The 12170-nt window shown below is 34.8% G+C and overlaps 1 protein-coding gene across 9 annotated transcripts in view; it reads right to left on the minus strand.

Moving 5' to 3' along the window:
* The window catches only part of LOC141425797 (uncharacterized), a 239909-nt gene that overhangs the window by 114340 nt on the left and 113399 nt on the right, over positions 1-12170 (minus strand). Inside the window, exon 5 of one of the 9 annotated variants that reach the window (XM_074083907.1) lies at positions 6-8191. The exons of the other annotated variants lie outside the window; for them this stretch is intronic. The gene's annotated coding sequence lies outside the window, so the exon portion shown is untranslated. Of the gene's footprint in view, positions 1-5; positions 8192-12170 lie in introns of those variants that run through there. 9 annotated transcript variants of the gene reach the window in all.

Here is a 12170-nt window from a genome sequence, read left to right on the forward strand (position 1 = left end):
TGAAAGGAGATCCCAGAATCACACCGGGAGTGCACACTTCCCAGTTCCAGAGACTCCCCCCCACAGGCTGCAGAGCCCGGGAGTGGGGACCCGTTACACAATGGGGCTCAGTGGTCTGATCTCGTTGGGGCTTCCAAAATGTTGTGGGAAGAATGTTGGACCAATGAGAACAAGACTCAAACCCAGGTGGTTGAAGGAAAGGAAGATTTAGTACACTAGCGGGCCAGCACCCTGGATCTCTCCAAAAATGGCACCAGCCCCACAGCCCAAGAATGCGGAAGCAAGCAAGCAGGAAGAACAAAAGCAAATATGGCAGGTAGCTTCTCACTAGTAGGTTACAACATATCATACTAGCACAAGGTTACAACTTATCATACTACCTCAAGGTTACTGCATATCACACTAACATATCTGTGAAACGGGGTCTGGGCCAGGGGGAGGGAGCTTGCCTTCAGATCTTCCCCTGGATTTCTTTATCACAAGCATGTACTCACTCCAGCTGAGCAGACAAGCAACCACAAAATGGCTAACAGTGGCTCCTCCTTATGTCCCTGATGCAGCTGTACAATCCTTTGACCTGGGATTTGTCCAGGTCAAAGGTTCACAATCTTTATCAATTAGCTAAAAGGCTTAGGGGATGGGTTAGGGTATGTAATTTGGCAAGCAATGGAACTATACAAGAATCTGGAAGAAACAGGAACCCTTCAAACAACATAAATCACCTAAGATGGTGACCTGAGGAATTTTAAGTAATCTAAGGGGGTGACATATACTTTAATAGAAAAGATCATTTTTCTTACACTATGAAGCCTGCTACTGCCCCACACCTCAGGCTGTACAGCTATTTGTTTGTAAATGTACTTAAATTCTCTAAGTAAAAACAGTGTCATTTAAATAAGAATTGAACATTGGTCACCTATAAAGTATATCTGTAATAAAAAACTTTTTGTAACTTATTTAAAATTCATTTACTCTGAAGGCAAAATTAAAAGGGGAAATTTGTTGTATTAATAAGATGTTATTTTTTAAACACTAGAATACAAGTTTTAAATCTAAATATTTGCTGTCATTGATTTTGTTTTGCATTGTCCTTACAAAACTTTAACTGTTCTCGCTTGATAAAATCATGGTTAATTTAAAGCCAAGAGATTAAAAAGGATGGGTCCTTATGTGTGGGTATTTTGAATAGGCAATTTAATTAGAGGTTTTATTATTAGCAATTATTTTTGTTTTAAAATTAATAAAACATTGTTCTCTACAGCTCACTGTAGTGTGTCAGATTCTAAACTTGTTTAAGGTCCTTTCTGACCTATAGATCTGTAAATGTCTATGTTCTACAGGATTTGGATTCCTGCCTTTCTAGGTAATAACAAAGCCCTTTTATGAGGCAACCCAGGATCTAATTATAAACATGTGGAGTAAACTGGACAATAACAAAGCCCCTCAAAGCTTAAAGGTTTACTGCCATTTGCCCTAACACTAGTAATCCTAAATTTAGATGTCTTTAAAACTAAAAGACAGGACATTATATTCAAAGAGGCAAACGTTCTACAACCTATGACTACTTCTCCAAAACTATCAAGTGATGTCACATTCAAGGAGGCTAACAAAACTCTTTTTATCCTCCTTACCTTGATTCAATTACTTGTTCTTTTCATTAGAATGACTAACTCATAGGGACCTCTGTCTCTCAGGGGGAGAGGTCTTTTATTCTTCTAATGGGTTGCTATTTTGAGCCTGTATGTTGCATGTAATATGTTTTTGTGTTCCATTTGAGAGACCCTTTGGAGAGACCATATGGTCACAGGAAATGCTGCCACCATGATGGAGCCACCACATGTTCAACACTCTAGGCAAGGGATGGGTGATGCCATCTTGCCATTCTCTAGGAAAATTATTACTGTGACTAAAATTCTCTAAATTAATATAGCTTTTATGCATGTTGTTTTTGATACATTACTCTGCTAAGGATTAGACCAAGAATAGAGTATTTATGTTAAAGATCTGTTATAAACTACTTAGGAATCTAGCTGACTAATCTACTAAAGATAATAACAAAAATTGATTTAAGAGTACACTCTGAATTAATATGATTATTTTGTATGTCTTAGTCTGTCTTAGTCTGTCTCCTACCTATATACTGTAGCCACTAACTTCTGAGCTCATTATTGTGTGCTTATATTCTTTGGCATGCCTAGGTCATAACATCTGTGTGTCTCTGTTTGTGTGTAGATGTCTTTAGGATGGTTCCTAAGCTACTTTTATAAAGTTAATGTGCACACTGTCTCAAAAGTTATCTAAAGTTCTAATATCAACCAGGCCTAACTATCCTCTGCCTTAAGACTAAAGAAAATCTATGGACAATAATCTCAACCTGTTTCATTCTATCATGAGTGTAATTAACATTTAATTCTTTTATAATTAGGTTTATTGACTCATGCATTCTTGTAGATTGCTATTATTAAAAAGATAGTTTAATTTAATTTTTTCCTAAGTCTATTAAGATACAATGTTGCTAAGAGTTTTATTTAAATTAAACAAACATTGGTTTACCTGACATCTGTTCATTGAATAAACACTGCTTTATCTGACATTGGCTAAACATTGTTTTATATATATAATATGCAATTGAGCATTTAAACAAGAGCTATTTGAAATTACTGACACTGCCTTACCTTGTCCATTGGAAAAATTTAGTGTTTTTAATTGTAAAAGTATCACTAACTTGTTACTTTACCTAACCAAAATTCACGTTTTAAACTGTGATGCTGCTACTGGTTCTTTTACATATTAGATGTATTTGTCTTCTTCAAGTATATAAGCCTTCTAAAATAGTTATAAAAAGACACTGTATCAAGTTGTTTTCTTAACTCCTTTTACAGTTTTGTGCATATGTTCCCAATTGTAATGAGAGGTTTAGTAGTGCTATACTATTCTATTAATTACTAAACTATTAACGACAGTTACTTTAAGTTTCGTCATTACACTTCTGATCCTTTAGGAGCATTTGCAGGCAAGCCAGTGAAAAATAACTCTGACAAGTGCTTATCTATCAACTAGTACAGACATTCTTACCTATTGTAGTCATTTTGAATTTTCCTTGTAAAACTTTATAACTGTTGTCTGTGACACTTTAAAGCAATTTAAGGGTGTCAGGACATCCTGTGTGGGACAGACAATTAAATTCAATTAAGCCCAGCCTAAGACCCATTTTTTAATAAATCTCTTTGTTGCTTAATTTGGCGAAAAAAGTCACGTTAGCACTGACTTCTGACCTGTTTGTTGTGTTACTTCCCCTCCTCAGTGGGACAAAATCTTTTTTGACTGGGAGAAGCCACTCCTGCTTTGAGGGACACACTGCCTAATTGGCAGAATCTTCAGAGACAACTGTTCAGAGAAACAATTTAAGAGGACGTGACCCCCAAGCATTGGGCAACTTCCAACTTCTTAGAGTAGTAAGTGGTGTTCAGCTACATAAGACAGTATAAAAAGACACAAATGAGGGGACTTCTCCAGATCTAAAGTCAGTTATGTCAGACCTCTAAAAGTAACCAAAACTGAGAGATTTAAAAAGGGCTCTTATGCATGTGCTTTAATATTTAAGCCTTCTAGGCTTCTGGCAAAAGGCAAATTCATGTCTTTGTCTAAGGCCTTCTCTTTAAACAATGTAACTTTCAGTGGTATCTAACTTCTGCTTAGGGATGCTATGAGTCTTCTTTCTGTACAGAACTGACTCATTGATGTTAACTCTCTATTTGGACTAACACCTGCCCTCACCTGACCCCTAATGTAGTCAGCCCTTAACTGCCCACTGTAGTGACAGTCCAAAATAGAGGGCAATCTATGAGTTAAAAATAGCTATTTAAATTCTTTATTCTTCTTGCTGTGCCTGACAGGGCCCCTTCTGATGCTCCAATCATTGTTAATGTTCAGGTAGTGCCTTTAAACCAGGTTTTTCTCTTCCAGAATGAAAGCCTTTAGGACCCAAATCATGAAGCAATAAGGCTACCGATCTCTGAGATCTCCATGAAAAAACCACATATCCATGAGAAAATTTAATTATAATAAACAATAATTTAGACACATTGTGTCCAAATGAGTCCCAAGGAAAAGAAATAGGAGAGACAATTTCTCCTTGCCAGCTCAAAGCAGATATTGAAGATGGACACGCCCCCCCCCCTTCAACAATCCCCCCAAAAGAATTTTTTGGAATATTTTCTCTCCGGGAATTTGAGGCAGGCTAAAGTAGGGATTCATTTTTTAAAAATTACATCTTAGACTAAACATGCTTTGGCTCAGGAACTACCCTCACCTGGCTAGGAACTGCCATGCCCCTCTCCCACCATTAATTATTGATTGGGTGGGAATCTCCTTGTTCTCCCCTTACCATAGGTGATCATAGGTTTGAAAAGCACCTGAAGAACAGAAACATGCTCTCTCAGCTTACGGCTTCCACATGGGCCCACCATGCTCCCCTTTGCATTTCCCTTCCCTAACTTTTAATAAATTCCACTTACACCCAAGTGTCTTGCCATGGATTCTTCCCCATAGGACAAGAATGTGGAAGTCTTCTGATCACAGACTGAACCAGTGTCATTAACAGAGGGGTAGTTGGAACAGGAATCAGCAATACAACAAATAGGAAACATGGAAGTCATTTACTCTTTTTTTTTAATAGTTATAATTTTTAAAATTTTATTTTATTGTTGTACTGAGTAGGGGAACATTGGGTATTTACAAAGGTTCTTACAATATATCAAATATATCATACTTGAATTCACCCCCTCCAACATTCTCCTTTATTCCCTCTCTCCATTCAAGAAATAGTTTCAACAGGTATCTTTTTTCCATTTACATTTATGGTACACAGTATTTGCACATTATTCACCTTCTTATACCCCTTCCCCACCTCATCCCCACCTCCCACTGGTATCAATCTCCCCCAGTCATTTACTCTTAAACACAATTTCAAGCTGGGCATGGTGGTACATAACTGTAGTTCCAGCTACTAAAAGTCAGGAAGATCATGATTTCAAGGCCATCTCTGGCAAAGTTAGCAATGAGACATTATTTAAAAAACAAACAAACAAACAAAAGGGCTGAGTGTGTGACTCAAGTGTTAGAAGACTTGTCTAGCATGTGCTAGGTTCTGAGTTTAATCCCTAGTACTGAAGAAAAAATCATACATAATTTCACAGAAATGGAGACTAGAGTTTGGTAAGGCTGAGTGATGAATTTATATTGCATGCCTTGTCTTTGTCACATAAAAACCTAGATTATATCTAGGCTTTTCACTTCCAATCCCATGTTGTTATTTTTCATTAAATTGCTTCAAAGGGGCTGATCTAATTGACTAGTCATTATAATTAAGGTGACCAGAATAATTAAAGAGGTTCATATCTAACAGTGGACACACCTTTATTAGTTTTATGAGTTGTTCTTTGATTTGTTCTCCTTTGACCAGCTTTCTAATTTTCTAAATTCTAAAGAAAAACTGCACACAATTGATTAAGATATTATTGCTAAGTAATCTTTCTTTAGATTTATGAAAGCCAGAACATCTGGTGACTCTCACTCAGATAACATCAGAAATATGTAATATTCCTCTTTATTCTAGCCCTGTGCATCAACTAACACAAAACATATAAATTGCTTGTGAAGTTTAATTGTAAAAATAGTAATATATTTACCTAAGGAATTACAGGAACTAGCCCCAGGAGGTCAAGGTTATTGCAATGTTCCTCCAGAGAAACAAAAAAAGAAAAAGATAAACATGCTCTAGATTACAAAGACCCCTGTCAGCATGTAGCCTTCTTGTCCATTGTCCCATGGTACATCCCTTTTGTATCCTCCAAGATGGTCTTTACTGCAAAGACATACCTCCTCCCAACTTCACAGGGTGCCACCCCTTGGGTAAACCTGGTTTTCTCCCCACCAATTTTCATCTCCTGAGTGTTGACTTTCCAGTGGCAAAGAGATGGACTTGAGTCTATTAAAAACTAACAAACAAACAAACTTTCCATTTTATTCACTTCTGATGAATGAACTTCAACCTTGTCATGGCTACCCTGGCTGTTAGGCTTGTTTGTATGAACACAAGTCCATCAACTTTTCTGGTTTTCCATTTCAGTCCAGGGGTGAAAAATTGATTGATCTTAATCTAGTATACAGAGCTTTATGAGTTAATCAAACAATGAGAAAATATCACATTCATAAATCACCATACAGATGATGAAGCACTTCATATATAATGCTATGGGAATATCATTCTCATTCTGCAAATAAATGTCATTACCTATTTAAGAGAAATGAATATATAATACTTCATAATGCTATGAAATATTACTCTCATTCTGCAGATAAGGGAAATAAGCCACTAAACCAAGTCATAAAGCCAGACTAGAAACCAGTTTTGATCCAAATACTTTTCTCTTTCCAAACTTCATCTTTTGTAAATCATGAAAGAAATGATTAACCTTTCAGTATAATGGACAGAATTAAAATGAGTGAAGACCAGATTTTTTCTAACCTATTATTGTTCTAATACTTTTAAAAGCCAAACCTGAAGCTGGAAGGATTTAATATTTACATTATTAATTCATTATAAACATATGCTGAGTACCTGCTATGCAGCACATTTTTTTCAGGTGTGATGGAATAATTCTATTTCTAGGAGTAATTTATAAACAATAAACACTAATGTCCAGTGTTATTATTTTAAGAAAAAACTCTCAAATTAGTTCAAGACTATAATTCCCTGGATATCACTAGTCTAATACCAAAACTGAAAACTCAAAAACATGGGCTGGGGATGTAGTTCAGTGGTAGAGCTCTTACCTAGCATGATGAGGCCATGGGTTTGATCCTCAGCACCACAAAATAAATAAATAAAATGAAAAATAAAAATGAAGACTCAAACATGCTTGGTTAAAAGGAGTCTTTCCTGTCATCTAGTTCTATACCCATCTTTTCAAGATGAGGAAACAGCAGAAAGAGGTTAACTGATTTGTCAAACATTACTCCACCAGAAAGTGCCTGCTAAGAGTCCCAATAATTGTTTTAGAAAAGGATAAAGTGTTAGCAATGGAGGTTTCTTGTGTGTACAAGAATACACTCCAGTCAGAGGTTCCTATATAGAAAGAACTATTATCAACAATAACCTTCATTTTTTTAACTGTGAAAACTTTCGTTAATGTGAAAGTCTTTTCTAAGGATAATCATCTGATAGAAACTTTTTACTTGAATATTTAAAGGTCTACATTTGTTAATGAAATACATAGAATACTTAATGCAGGTTGACTTTGGAAAACATAAATTGCCAAAGGAAGGGAGAAAATCAGCAAACATCTTAGGTATGGAATAAAATTTGACATAAGCAGTTGTTTCAAAACTGTCATCAGCTTCTTGAAATAATTAGGGTAGATATATAGAAATACATTTCTAATGTGACAATTTCTGAATTGCTCGTTAAATTACTGTGCATTATCAAAGTTCAAAAACCTTATTTTATACTTCTCAGTTAGTATACTTTCCATGATGCTTCAGCATATTGATAATGTGGTATATATGCATTTGTTTCAGTGCCTTAAAGTATTTTGAATGCAATATTTTATGAATGGTAACAGAACTGTTCTCTCAAGGATGCAATATTTTTTGTTAAAAGGATCTATGAAATAATTTACATTGTAAAATAGTTACATGTGAATGCATTTGTCATTTTTATTTAAGTCATTCAGTTTGAGAATCAACAATTTTTAGATGCCTTTGCTTTCACCAATGTTACCTTCATTTAATACTCAGAAATGTAAAAATGTGATATTTTTACTAACAAGTAGATGATTGTGTTTATTTCTTAAATCATCCTTTGTGCTTGGCATGGTAGTGCACACCTATAAACCAAGCATACAGGAGGACAACAGTTTGAGGGGAAACCTGGGCTATATAGTAAGACCCTGTTTTTTGACCCTGTTTTTAGTCAAAAAACTAAAACATAAATAAATAATCCAAAAAAAGAAAAGGATAAAATGTTAAGACACAATGAGAGTCCTGGAACTTTTTTTTTTTTAAAGGAAATACTTTATTAATAGAACATTGAAAATTATTAATGTTGATGATTTTGGGAACATTTAATTATGCCCATCATGACTTACCCTGCACTTATTTGACTTTTTCCTGCTTAGGAATGTAGATCCTTAGATTAAAAAAAAAAAGAAAAACACATTTATTTCATCTCAAAATAGTTTTCTGGATTAGATATTATTGTTTTCATTTCACAAATGAAGGAACATACTCATAAGGAAAGGACCTTGCCCCAAGACTCTGAAATATAACTTCTTTCTTATTCAAGCCCTCTACTTCAGCTAAGGGTTTATCTGTCCTGCATTTTTGTTTTGCTTTTAATGGATATGCAATAATTGTACATATTTATGGGGTACCATGTGATGTTTTGATACATGCATACATTGTGTAATGATCAAATCAGGGTAAATAGTTGAGACATTTTTGGAGATTTAACCATCAAAGAACCTAACAATGGTTTGACTTGCTTATTTCTAGTAAACAAAAAACACAAAGGAAGTTCATAGTTTCTTTTTCAATCACACGACAATCCCCTAGTTCCTCTCTACACATACACTCTCTTGCTATTGTAGAAAGATGATTAATGGGTTTTTTATTTAATAGATAGTAGTAATAGAAGGCACAGTGATCAGGCAAAGCTAGAGTACTTACATTTTGTCTACTTAAAAATATTTTTTTTACAAAAGGGAGAGATACAAATACAGCCCCCCCCCCCCAATAAAGCTCAAGTTATCACTTTTTACAGATACACTTTAAGCTAGGATTTTTAAAAGGTGCTATTTTCACAGCACATAGCATAACAAATAGAAAACACTTTCCATCAATGAACATCACCTTATGCAGGATTAATGGAATGTAGACATGAAACATGGGATCAGTAAGTGAATAATTTGCTATCAATTCACTTTATTCATATCAAAAAGTTTTCTGATAATGCAAAGCAATCCCAACTATCTACCATCAACTACACTTTTTTCTTTTTTGATCTGAGGTCTCACTATGTTGTACAGGCTAGTCTCAAACACCTAGGATCAATATTCTAGTTACTCCCTGAGTAACTGGGACTACAGATTTGTGCAAGGGCTTTCAACACACAAGGAAGGGAAGCTTCTATAGTGAAAGCAGCCCAGAATATAACAACTGACTCTTTTACAAGAGACTCCAGCTAATTTACCTGGATGTGAGAAGTGCTGGGGATCTGTCATGGACCCATGAAAATGAGGATGAATGCTGGGCTACTGAGATCTACTTCCTACTCTAGTGGTGAGAAATAGTACTTCCACCTGGTCACTATATCGTCTTACCTGAACACTGAGAATATGTCAACTAAAAGACTACAAGTGATTAAAACATCCAACCAACTACTTGGCTGCAGATGTACAAATCCCAATGCAGAAACACAAGAAATTTGAAAACCCAAGGCAACATAATTCTTCCAAACTCAAAAACTCCACAGTAACAAACACTAATGATAGTGAAGTAAATGCAATCTCAGATAAGGACTTTTTTAAGAAAAAATTATCATAAGCATGATCAGTGAAACTAAAGAGGATGTAAGTAAGCATGCAAATGAATTCTAAGTCTAATAAAACTCAAGTAAGGAGCTGAATAAAATAAAGAAAGTAATGCAACACACGAAAGAGAAATTCAATAAAGTTACAGACATTCTGAAAAAAATCAAATTGAAATTCTGGAAACAAAACATTCAATAAGTGAAATTAAAAAACTCAGTTGGAAGTCTTCCCAGTAGAATGGATCAAATTGAAGGAAGAATATCAGAGTGTGAAGACAAGTTAAGATGTATTAGAACATGCAGGTGAAAATAGAGAAAAAAAATGAAAGAAGCACAAATGAAGCATGAAAAACCTCTGGTACACCATTAAAAACCAAACATATGAATCACTAGCATAGAAGGAGAAGAGGGGCAAGCTAAAGGCATAGAAAACATTCAATATAATAATATCAGAAAACTTCCTACATCTTGAGAAAGAGATTGTCATCCAGATATGGGAGGCTTTTAAGACTTCAAACAGACAAGATCCGAAAATAAGTGCCTCATGTCATATTATAGTTAAAACATTAGGACATAATGAATGAGTCTTGAAAAGCTGCAGGACAGAAGCACTAAGCAGCCCTAAAGGGAAACCCATCAGAATATCAGCAGATTTCTCAACAGAAACTTTCAGAGCAAAGAGGGCTCAGAATAGTATATTTCAAGCTCTGAAAGAAAATAACTGGTAACTTAGATTACTACACCCAGCAAACCTCTCCTTCTTAATTGAGGTAGAAATAAAACCTTTCATGATAAACACAAACCAACATAACTCACAATCACTAAACAAGAACTGCAGAAGATAACTTAAAGCAATCCGCCACACAAAAGGAAAATAAACATGACTACAAAAATATAGGAAAGAATAAATCTCACTAGGCAAGTAGATAAGAAAATGAGAAGTAAGGAAGCATCAATCACTAATGGTAAGAATTACTACATACCTTTGAATAATACTCTGAATACTAATGGTCTAAATTCTCCAATCAAATGACACAGACTAGATGGTTGAATTAAAAAACAAGACCCAACCATTTTCTTGCCTACAAGAAATGCACCTCAGTGGCAAATACAAACATAGGCTTACAGTGAAAGGGTAGAAAAAGATTTTCCAAGCCAGAAGTAGCTATATTCATATCTGATAAAACAGACATCAAACCAAAAGTAGTTTAGAAGAGACAAAGAAGGTCACTTAATATTGATAAGGAGAATTGGGTGCACCCAATTTCATAAAAGAAATACTGGACATAAAAAAAAAAGATAGACCCAAAGCAATAATAGTGGGTGATGTTAATGTCTCACCTTAAACAATAGACAGGTCATTCATACAAAAAATCAATAAGGAAACTTCAGAATTAAATGACACTATAGATCAAATGGTTTCAACAGTGTATGGACTATTCCACTCAACAGTCATACAACACAAATTCTTCTCAGCAGCATAGAACTTTCTCCATAATAGGTCATATCTCAAAACATAAAGCAAGTATTAACAAATACAAAAAAAAAAAAAACCTGAAGTAATTTAGTCCACAATGGACTAAAACTAGCAATCAATAACAAGAGAAAGTACAGAACATAATTCAAACATATGGAGATTGAACAATTCATTCTTGAATGATGATATGTGGGTTATCAAAGAAATAATGGTGGAAAAAATTACTAGAATTAAATGAAATTGAAAACACGACTTACCAGAACCTATGGGACATAATGGGCAGAACTAAGAGGGAAGTTTATACCTATGAACACCTACATTAGAAAATGAGTGAAATTGGGCTGTGAAGTGGCTCAAGCGGTAGAGCACCTGCCAAGCAAGCATGAGGCCCTGAGTTCAAACTACATAATTGCAAAAAAAAAAAAAAAAAGCAGAAATTTCAAAGAAATAACTTAGTGATATTATCTACAGCTCTTATAAAAACAAGAACAAGCCAAACCCAAAAGCAACAAAAGAAATAATAAAGATTGGGAAGAAAGTAACAAAATGGAGACGAAAAGAGTAATAGAATCAATGAAACAACTGAGTCTTTGAAAAGATAACCAAGATTGGCAAATCCTTAGCCAAACCTACCAAAAGTAAAATAGAGAAGACCCAAATGAACAGAGATGAGAAAGGGAATAACATAACAAACACCAGTGAAATTCAGAGAACAAATAGGGAATACATTGAAAACTTAGACTCAAATAAACTGGAAAATCTACAAGAAATGCATAAATTTCTAGATGCATATGACTTACCAAAGTTGAGTCAAGGAGATAAAAACCACCTAAACAGATTTATAATAAACAATGAAACTGAAGCAGGAACAGAGTCTCCCAGCAAAGAAAAGTCCAGGGCTAGATTGATTAACTGCCAAATTCTACCAGACCCTTAAAGAACAAATTACACCAATGCTCCTCAAACTATACCATAAAATAGAAAGGGAAGGAGCTAGTAACAAACTTATACTATGATGTAAATATTACCCTGATAACCTAAACTGGATGAAGACATGATAAAAAGAAAGAAAGAAAGAAAATTACAGATCAATTTCATTGA

Source organism: Castor canadensis, chromosome 8 (assembly GCF_047511655.1).
Source record: "Castor canadensis chromosome 8, mCasCan1.hap1v2, whole genome shotgun sequence".
Classification (NCBI taxonomy): domain Eukaryota; kingdom Metazoa; phylum Chordata; class Mammalia; order Rodentia; family Castoridae; genus Castor; species Castor canadensis.